We start from the raw sequence: 10,718 nt of genomic DNA on the forward strand, positions 1-10,718 counted from the left end.
CATGACTGTTACAGTCGCTCAAGTGCATCTAATAATTGATTATGTGTGAATAACTGCTGTTTTCAAAACCTTCGGTGAATTGTTTGCTTTGATGGAGGAGATAGAGCAACAAAAGTGGGTATTAATATATGATTAAATTAATTAGACGGTGACCTAGCAGATAATAATGTGGGGATTTGATTCCATTTTAGTGCATTTTTGTTGGCATTTGCTGCACGCCTTGCAGCATCTTCAGCATACGTGTTTTGGTGAAGGCAAACAGAAACTGACAAGCTGCAGAAGCAGCGAGTTTATTGGTATCGGCCTGAGGAGCTCCCTGAAATAATTTTTTTAGATTAAGAGAGATCTTTGCAGCTGAATGGAAATGCTGGCATTCAACAAACACCCTGAGTGCATGTTTTGACCAGGGAAAAGACAACAGCAAAAATGAGTGCAGACAGGTATAGGAAAACACTGACTCACCAAGGAAGAGTTGCTTTTGATAAAAATAAATAAAAGGCTGTAAATTTGAACCGTTAAAGCTTTCCGACACCACAGGAGCACCTTGGACTGAAGTCATCTTGAACTGCAACAAGGTTTCTTCATTTGTCCATCCTGAGTCTTAGAGGAGGTTTGGTCGTGAGGGAGCAAACAAGGAATTTCTTCAGAACTACCAAAGCATGTTTTTTGTCATGACACCTTGAATGCATGCTGTCACTCTGTTTGTGGAATCTTTTTTTTCAAACCTTACTCCTACTCAAGGAAAGCAAAAGAATCAAGAATCGTATTTTTCTAAAAACTAATTTCTAAAATCCATTGAACGAATAATGTCAAGGCTTTATGGTGACAGGTGGGGTTCGCCTTGAGCTTCTGCTTTTGTCTAAAAGCACAAAAATTAACAAATACGTGGTATTAATTTGGGCCAAACAAAGTTGTGTGATGGTCAACACTGTTCTCTTGCATCAGGAATTGGTGGTGGGTTCAAATCCCAGCTGGGTCCTTTATGGGTGGCATTTGGATGTTCTCCCCATGTGCATGGGCTTTCTCCCACAGTCCAATAACATGCCTCATAGTTTGATTTTTAATTTGTGACTGTAGTTGTTTGTGGCCCTGCGATGGGCTGGCGAGCTGTCCGTGGTGAAAACTGCCTGGCTGCAGCAATGCACACAGGACCAAACAAGGTTAGAAGATGGACAGTATAATTACATTGAGGTGTATCCTGTTGACCCAATAGATGGGTGAAAAAAGTCACTTATTTGACTAAAACTTAAACTGAATACCTCTTTTCATTCCAGAGAATGATCGCTGTTCCTTTCGCGAACAAATGCGACCTTGACTTTCATTGAATTTCTCTGAGGCAAAACCTCGGGCACTTATTGTAACATGATTTAGTATGAATCACAGAGCTTCTCTGGAAGGAGTTTAGCAATTATGGCATGTGGCAAACCTCCCAAAGAGATCTGAAAGCCAAACCGATGCTGCTGTTTTTCATGTTTTCACTAGCGAGTGACAGCAGCAGTAATCAGCTGGGCAACTGCTCATTTCTTGGAAAGGCTTAAACTGCCTCTCCTAAGGCCATGCAGCTCTTTACGCAGCTGCTTTCAAGCATTTCATCTGATCTCCTCTGACTTGTATGATTCCTATCCTCCCTAGGGTTACACCAGGGAGCTGTAATCATAATGACACTGAAACAGCAATAAAGGCACCTTCTCACTCTATTTTCTCAACCTTAAAGTCACTCTTTGTGAATTATTTCCCTCATGTCTGACCTCAGTTTGTCTACATGGATAGAAATTTTATTCTGAAGAGTTAAAGTTCAAATCTTTACAAAATCAAACTAGAAAAAACAACAACAATGTAATGAGAATTACTTAGGCAAACTCTCCATATTATGACTTTTTGTGGACACAATTACAAATGAAATGCTGAGTCATGAATCACCTGTAGAATACCCTTTACTGACAACCACCTTTCATGATTGTTCCTAAGTTGGCACTTGCGTCTCGAGGGATTGCTGCTGTTCATCCATGATAAATTGTTACAGCCTAACCACATTGCATGGTCTGTGAGCACCAACATTAACCTTGAGCTTACAAATCCTCATTCCCGTTGAGAAATGGGTCTTGGGTAGGCGATAGCAGGACCTTCTCCTTAGTATCCCTTAAAGTTTTGTGATTAAATTACACTTTTACCTGTATTTGGATCACAGTTTATTCCCTTATTGTTCCTTTTGTTTTATGAGATGCTGCATGATTCCCAGTCAAAAGCAGTTGTTGACACCTGCTTTTAATCAGGAATATAATTTTCCCTGATCTTTAGGAAAAGCAGGACCAGACAAGTTTATCTGTGTGGTACAATTCTCATCAATTAAAAAGGGTTTTGAAGAAAATAAAGACGCATGAATGATGATAACAATCAAGACAGCAGATTCCAGTCTAACATTTTAATTAACAATAAGAAACATTGTTTTGAACTTTGCGCCAAAAAAATCGATTTTTAAAAAGATTTTTTTAGGTAAGCAGTATTCTATACTGTTTTTCTTAACAAAGAAAAGCAGGAAAATGTGTACATTTTAAGAACTTCGGAAGAGGCTAATTATTTTAGGTGGTTTTCATTTTTAGGGTGGGTTTCCAAAAAGGTACAAAGCTCACAACTTTGTGGCAGTGGACTTATTTGTTATCATCATCAGCAAGTTAGCGAGCAGAAAAACTCTGAAGAAATTAAAAAAATTAAAAAAAATTGGTAAAATTAAGTATTCATTTTGCACTTAAAACAGAAAAATTCCCTTGAGACCCAAAATTATGTGCAAAAAAACAATTTTAATCAAAATATTTGCAATCAAATCAATTGATCAGATTTTCTTCAAATTAGCTTGTAGACTGGATCAGGGGTGTGCATCAACCTTCAAATCCATCTCTGTCATTGGCTGGCTTTTGTGGCACAATTGTGACACTGTCCTGCTCTGTGTTGAACGCTGAGGAGAGAGAATTTCTCTCGAGTTAAAACGGTTTTGACAACACGTATTTCTCTGTTTCAAGAGTAAAATTGTTTTGATTGCTCATATTTTTTTATTTTTTAAGTGCATTTTTGTGATTCAAGTATTGAGCACAATCATTTTTAAAAGTTTTATGCTCAAAACAGTGAGTTTGGCTCTTACAATAATGGCAAAAATATCACTCTGTACTACATAGGAAATAAGCAGAATCAAAGGAACTCACAAAAAAGATAAAAGAAAGTCATGAATGAGAAGAAGGACAGAAAAGGAGAAGAAAGGCAAAGGGAGGTGCAAAAAATGGTCATTTAAAATTCTTTTTGTTTCTATAGGGTACTTTCTGTCCCATTGTTTAAGTCTTTTTGTTTCTTTTGCCTTCTTTAGTAAATACTAACAAACTAAAGTAAAGACAGAAGATCGTCATTTTGTTTATGACTGAGGCTAGGCTTGCTCTGTTGTGTCTGCTTTTATGTGCTTTTGAAGAAATCTGTCATATTAGTGTTTGAAATAGTCAATGGTCCAAAAAAGGGAAATAAATTATCTGCAAAGGACAGAGGAGTGAAAGAAAGCTTAATCCCATGAGAGATCAATCAAAATAACAATAAAAAAATCATTTTTGGATTACCTTTTCTCTTTGGTTTGACAAAAAAAGACTTCAGCTGGCATAAAAGCACATCAATTGAATATTCCCCTTTACTTGACTCATATTTAGAATAAAAATGCTAAATGTAAATGTAGATAACTAAAGAGAGTTTTCAAATGTCATTATTAGGAGAAAATAAAAAAAACAAGATCTGTTTGAAATTTGTTTTGATAACTTTAAAAATGTGTTTGCATGTGTATAGTGCTGGAAAACACTAATGTAAAATAAATTATGAACCTGGAATAGAGACTAGTGGAACAAAACTGTACAAGGAATGCAGATATAAGTCATGCAATGCAAACACTGATACACCTAAATTACACCTATAAATCCTCTCAGACTCCTCAGAGTATCTGCAGACACACGGTACCACTTTAAAACAGATGCTCGCTGCTCACAGAGGCACAGTGAAACAACAAAGCTGCAGAAAAAAAGAAAAAAAACACCTTTTGGAAGGAACCATTGCAGCATGTTTGAAGGGATCTTTTAAAAGTAAAACTTGGATGACGTTCATCAGCCTTTGAAGCGTGTAAGTGAAAATTTACCACCTTAAATATCTGTGGAGTTTTTTAAAGTGCACAGATTTTAAGCACTATTAATTATTTAAAATCTGTGGATTGTAGGACCCTGCTCAACCAAATGTTGATGAGAAGCATATAAAGTAAAGACAGGTTAATGGGGTCACCTCACTAATAGCTCTGAAGTGGACACTGCAGGACATGTTAGTATGAGATAAAAATCACAATCTGATCAGCAACACTTTAGTTCAAGCCGATTTTGCTGACTTCCAAGATCAATAATCCTCGTGACTAAAAGCAGACAGCTTGACATTTGTGCAACCTTCCTAATGGAACTCACTGACCAGACAATGACCTCCTTACCCAATACTTCGCCCGAGGAACCAAATATAACATCCTGCTCCGGGTTTCATGCTTAAATCGATGGCAAAAGCAGGAGGTTAGCATGTTGTTTCCATCTGGTCTTGTTGCACTTGGTGACACTTTCAAAAGCAACGTCACATCTACCTGCTGCATCCCTTAGATGGGGGATCAGGTCCAAGAGGCTCCATACTGTGCCTGAAAGATGCAGTTTTTTCTACTTTGAACAAACATCTGCTTATTAATCCTCAGTGTATGTACTGTCTGCCAGTGGCTCTGAATTGGCAGAGGAGTGTTGCCGTCACAGAAAGTCCGTTATGCTCCACAGAGAGGTCATCTGCTTTGTTTAGGGCCACACATGATTTATCCACAGCTCTTCCAGCCACAGGGAAGTATTTTAGAAACAGCATGGGAAGGAACAAAAGAGACAGAGTTATGAGAGAAAATCATTTTCAGGGAAATTATTTGCTTCAGAAAGAAAAATTGGTTAATTTTGCACCACTTTAAACAGTAGCACAAATCTGATTTGCTTCTTACAAAATGTACATTCCTGGACTGCGTTTGGCTTATGCGCAGCTTCAAATGGCTTATCCAGCTTGGAGGTTGTGAGATCCTCTTCTGTGAAAATAGAAAAACAAATCATCTCAGGACCATTCATTTCATTTTTAGTGTAATCCACTGAGTATTAAAGGCCTTGTTACAAAACAGGCCACAAATCCAAGTCTCCTGACCACAGACTGTCCTCTCTGTGGCCACAATCTAGTGAGTGTCTGTAAGCATTAATCAAACGAATAATATCAATATGCTCGAATGGGACATGTGCTTCTATTCCACCTGCATTCCCTGTAGGAGAAGTTGAACACTAAGACCTCAGTCACCACCTTATGTCTGAACATGGGCTGCAATAAATGGACAGAAGCTTGCTCGTTGAGCATGTGAGGTAAAAATGTTCATACACGTCTTTTCAACGGGCGCGCTGCAGGCGACAGGTCTTAGTGAACACTTATAGAACACAAAAGGGTAGGTAAAGGTAACGTAGGTGAGACGCAGGCACATGGTACATTTTATCAACCTCCCACACCCTGCACACTGCGTAAAGGGAACGGTAGTGCTGTGAAAGGCCCTTGTGTGGCCCTTGAGCACCCTGTGGGTGCCCCTTGAGTGCAACTGACTGGTGGAAATTCAGAAAATCCGAACATAGTTTGTTTTGGTGTCTGACAGACACTTACCTGCACACCCCATGCATGTAACATTTGCACGCATCAATAAGGAGCCAGTAGGTGCATCTTACCAGTTCCCCGTCCAACAGCATCACTCGTATATCAAGTGCGTGCAACTTACATTATCCTTACAAACACTTTACCATACACTTACCACGTGCATGAAGATGACATCCTTTAAGGCATCCTGATGACATAATAATGACATCCTTTTTACCAGCCTGGAGAGTCCAAAAACCCACAGCACCCTATGGGTGCATGGGACTAAGGCCTAAGGATGAGCGCCAGTGTGATTAGGAGTGTTGAGAATCAGCCATCTATGCTGTGCCCCCACCTTAAAAGAATAGATCAATTCTAAACCTTGAGAAGGATGGATGGGCCACAACGAGATAAAGGTTTTAAAGTTTTGTCCTGTATTTCTTGGATGTAGAATTTGCAACTGGTGTGGTCTGTTTGGGGAAAAAAAACAGAAGTGTTTGCATTTCGTATTGCCCTTGAATATCCGTTACATGTAATGCAGTTTTCTAATTCAATCGTAGCATGTTTCTACGAAAGAGTAGAAGTCCAAAACAAAGCTGAAAACAGCCTTTTTTTCATAGTAACCCCTTTGACGGCAGAACTGCTGATGGAGGACGTGAACACACTTTTAAGTGAAGAAGTCAGTGAAATATGTAAAACCCAAACAGCTGCAACTCTCCACTAACAACTTATCCAAGCTCTGAAATGTTTGTTCTTGACCTGCATCCAGACTAAAGTGATATTTAATTCATGTGAGGTTGAAAAGCAAAACATCCTTAAGTGCAACAAAACTCAAAAGAGAAAATTTTAACAGAACAGAAGTTGTGCTGTCTGTTGCTGTTTTTTTTATCGGTTGTTACCCAGAGAAGAAAGGAACATCAAGTTTCTGCTTACATAAGAATGTTGTTGACTGCCCCATCCATCCTGAACGTGCATTCATTTATTCATTTGGCAGGAGCTCTTACATTGGCATCCAGTTGTTGTAATGGCTATGGGGGGGTCGATTCTTCCATCATCAACAAGTAATGCTCAAGGAACTTGGCAAGGCAGCATCTCCGGCGATAATTTAGCACATTTCTTCACAGAACAACATCAGACTATCTGCAAACCCAGTGATTTCTGGAACATGAAACACCGTTTTGTTTTAGTGATGCATTACTTTGCAAACCACCGAGGAAAAAGAAAAGAAAAATCTCTTGGAATGCTAACAATCCCATTAACTTTTTGTGAAAGAGGTCATTCCTGGTCAGAGCTCTGCTCGTCTATATCCTTGGAATGAAAGTGCCGTCTTGTGGTGCTTCTGCATTGATGCCGATGTGATGTGGGCTTGAGAGGCATGTCTGGGTGGGCATTCACCACTTTCATTCTGCCAAAGTATATATGTTTTTGCAATTCTTTGCATCCCCGAGGTTTAGACTTGGTTGGTAGTTTTTTCAAACACATCAATTTCCTTTTTATGTTGTTCTATTATGACCGCGATTTTTTAACCGACTATCTCAGCTTTTATTGAAAGAACGTCCAAGCAATTAGTGACCAAAGTTCCTAAAAATTCTCAGTCATTGTTATTCCCCTTTGTGAGTGCTTGTGTGCAACCACTCACCAAGGGGAATAATCGTCTCTTTCTGCCTTTTTGAGTTGACAACTTGGTCTCCTTGCTGTCTAACAGTGTGTGGGAGTACAGCCAACCAAGATACACATAAAAAAACTCCTGTACTCTTTTCCTAAAACGGAAAATACAATTTATGAAGATTGAGCAGCAAGTCCTATCCTCTGAGGTTATTAAAGTGCTCCGTCTGTTCTGTCATTCTGTGTATCTTAATAATGTGATAAGAAATATAATCATGCATAGCTGATGAAGCAGTTATGGTCTGTCTTGTCTAACCCCAATGCTGGATTTTGTTTCATTGCTTTTAAAGAAAATGTTCTCAAATTAAGAGAGCTTCATGTACATTTTTTTTTAAACTTTGGAATTCATATTTTTTTCTGTTTCTATAATCAATCACTAATTTAAAATTGAATACATTTGTGTTTTGTGCCTTGAGACCTATTGCTTGCAGCAAAATTGACAATGGAAATCAGTCATGAAAAAGCAAAACTTGCTATCTGTACACCTGTATGGATAAATAATTCATGACAACCAAGTTTATATAAACTTTTTGTCCACCAAGTCTTCAGGCTTTCATCTGTGGGATAGGCCTGATGTTCCATCTCATCCTGCTGGGACATAGATTTTAGTAAAAGACAGTCTGATTTATATATTTATTTGTATACCTTAACTAATTGACTGACCCATAACCAAATGTAGTTTCTTAATCTTCTAAACCTGACCAAACAGAGAGCATTTTTTTTTACTTTCAGTGCTTGCAAATTCATAAAAAAGTAAAAAGTCACAAAGAAAAGATTTGTGGCAAGAAATGTATCATTTTAGAGAAAACTTTTTTATTGAAATTTTGTGTAACGTTCCCCAAAGACGTTTTCACCTGTTAGGAGTTTCATAGGACTCATGAGACTCCAACCGTAAGATCTTGCGAATATCAGCATAACCAGGTGAAGTTGGTTGAGAAAACTGTCTTGTCTTTGAGTGCTTGGAAAAGGTGACATCGAGGGTGTTGGTGGCAATAAAGATCTGAGGGCGCAACTGGTTGTTGTCGAGTACAACCAGTGTCAGAGTCTCAACGGCAATGGTTGAGCCGAGGAAATCAGGTGGGAAGGTAACATTGATGTCACGAATATAATGATAATAATAAAAAGGGTAGCATATTAAAATAATAGTCCTTATATAAGTAAGAGATGTATTGAACTGGGAAAATAAAAAAGACTAAAAGCTTGAGGAATTTCAAAAGTCATGTTAAAGCCAGACTAAAAAGGTGGGTCTTGAGCCTCTTCTAAAAGAACAGTCTCTATACAGTCTCTGTGGCCCTGAGTCTCTCCGGCAGGCGGTTCCACAGGCGAGGACTGTAATGGTGGAACGAGGCCTCACCATGTATTTTGTTCCTCATTTTAGGAACCACTAAGAGGCCAGTGCCGGAGGACCTCAGGGTCCCCGAGGGTTCATATCTTAAAAGCAGATTGGTGAAACAAGAAGGCCCAAGACCATTAAAACATTTGTAAACCATTAAGAGAACTTCAAAATCAATCCTCACTAAACCATTTACACCTTACACTAAAAAAAGCTGTTTATGTAAATTATATAAATTTTTATTATGATGATTGGTAGACAATGTTGTGGAAAAAAACATTGTTTGAAAAGTTTCAATCAACAGTCCGCAGTTTCACAACCCTTATTCCTATTAAGAATAAGCAGTAATAATAATAATAATAATAATAATAACAATAGTTTAAAAAGCATGAATTAGCCAAAAGCTCCTTTACACCTGTAGTCCCCTGCCCATGATGTAAAAAAACACAAATACATATAAAATAAAAAAACAAAATACAAACACTAACTATACAAATACAACATCACAAAAAAATCCCAACATTTCCAACACTGAGTTTGAAGATAATTACCTTATAATAAAAAATATTTGGGCATCACTGCGGATATATGCAGTATGTGCTAATGCATTTGTATTAAAATACAATTCCAAATCTTTTTTTTTTTTGTTAAATGAATCTACTTCAGTGACTGAAGGAATTCGCATTTCTCAAAAAAATGCCCAAGCCAACTGGTTTGAATGAAAATCCAGTGTTTTTTTCTCAGAACAAGCAGCTAAATCCTCCAAAGTAACTAAAATAAATCTCTAGCCAGCAGCAGTTGTCACCATCAGTCCCTGCTTGTTATTGGCAGCCAGAGATAGATGTTAATTAAACCACCTGCATCCAGTCGATGGATTAAGAGCTATAGATACAAACTCCACCAATGTGACAAAAGCGTAGACAGGATGCATTTTTTAAAACAAGGAATAAGAGCCAAGTATCAGAAAAAAAAATCTTTTTATCCTTTTTCTGTATCATTTAAGAAAAAAATGAAAGGAAAGCCTTTGTTTCAACACTAAGGTGACTGCATCTGTGCATCAGGCTCATCTATTGTTTTAACAAACATTTTTTTCTGATTACTCTTCTGACACTTTATCAGCTTGCTGAACACAACAGTTTGGTTGAAAATCCGGAAATACAGACAGCAGATTTCATGTCACTGAATGTTTTTGTCACACTGATGGGTTTTGCTACTAAATCTGATGCTGTTGTTTTTTCTTCAATCATTGTGTATTTTGTGTGAAGGTATAGTAAGAAAAATGTAAAATACCCTGTTAGGGCTGCACCAGCATCTGTCTTACTCACTTCCACTCTTTTCTTTGGAAAATATCAAGTTAAAAATGCAGTCAAGACTATAAAATGATCAGTAACAATGATCAAATGTTTTAGTGGAATTCTAATGGGTAACAAACTTGCATCAAAAGCAGGTTTTCAATGTGTTTCCCTTAATATTATAATTATAATCCATTCCTTTATGGTTGTGCTGAATGGCAGATTAAATTATTGAAGAATTAATATCATTATGATGTTCATCAGCTGAAAGTAATCTATAATAATTAAAATGTTTGCAAAGGTTTTAAATGTAAAAAATATCAAAAGGTAACCTAAATTGGTTTAAAATGAAATCACCATAACCCTGTGACATACTGGCGACCTGTCCAGGATGTACCACCCAACCTTTGCCCAACAGCAGCCGGGGCAGGCTCCGTTGACCCTGTGACCCCTAAAGGGATACAGCAGATTAAAAAATGGATGTATGGATGGATGTATGTATGTATGGATGTATGGATGTATGTATGTATGTATGGATGGATGGATGGATGGATGGATGGATGGATGGATGGATGGATGGATGGATGGATGGATGGATGGATGGATGGATGGATGGATGGATGGATGGATGGATGGATGGATGGATGGATGGATGGATGGAACCACCATGATCCGAAAAATTAGTATTGCTCCAAAAGTAACCCACAAATATATCCCAACATGAATAACCCAAAAAT

This window comes from Oryzias latipes, chromosome 8 (assembly GCF_002234675.1).
Source record: "Oryzias latipes chromosome 8, ASM223467v1".
Classification (NCBI taxonomy): domain Eukaryota; kingdom Metazoa; phylum Chordata; class Actinopteri; order Beloniformes; family Adrianichthyidae; genus Oryzias; species Oryzias latipes.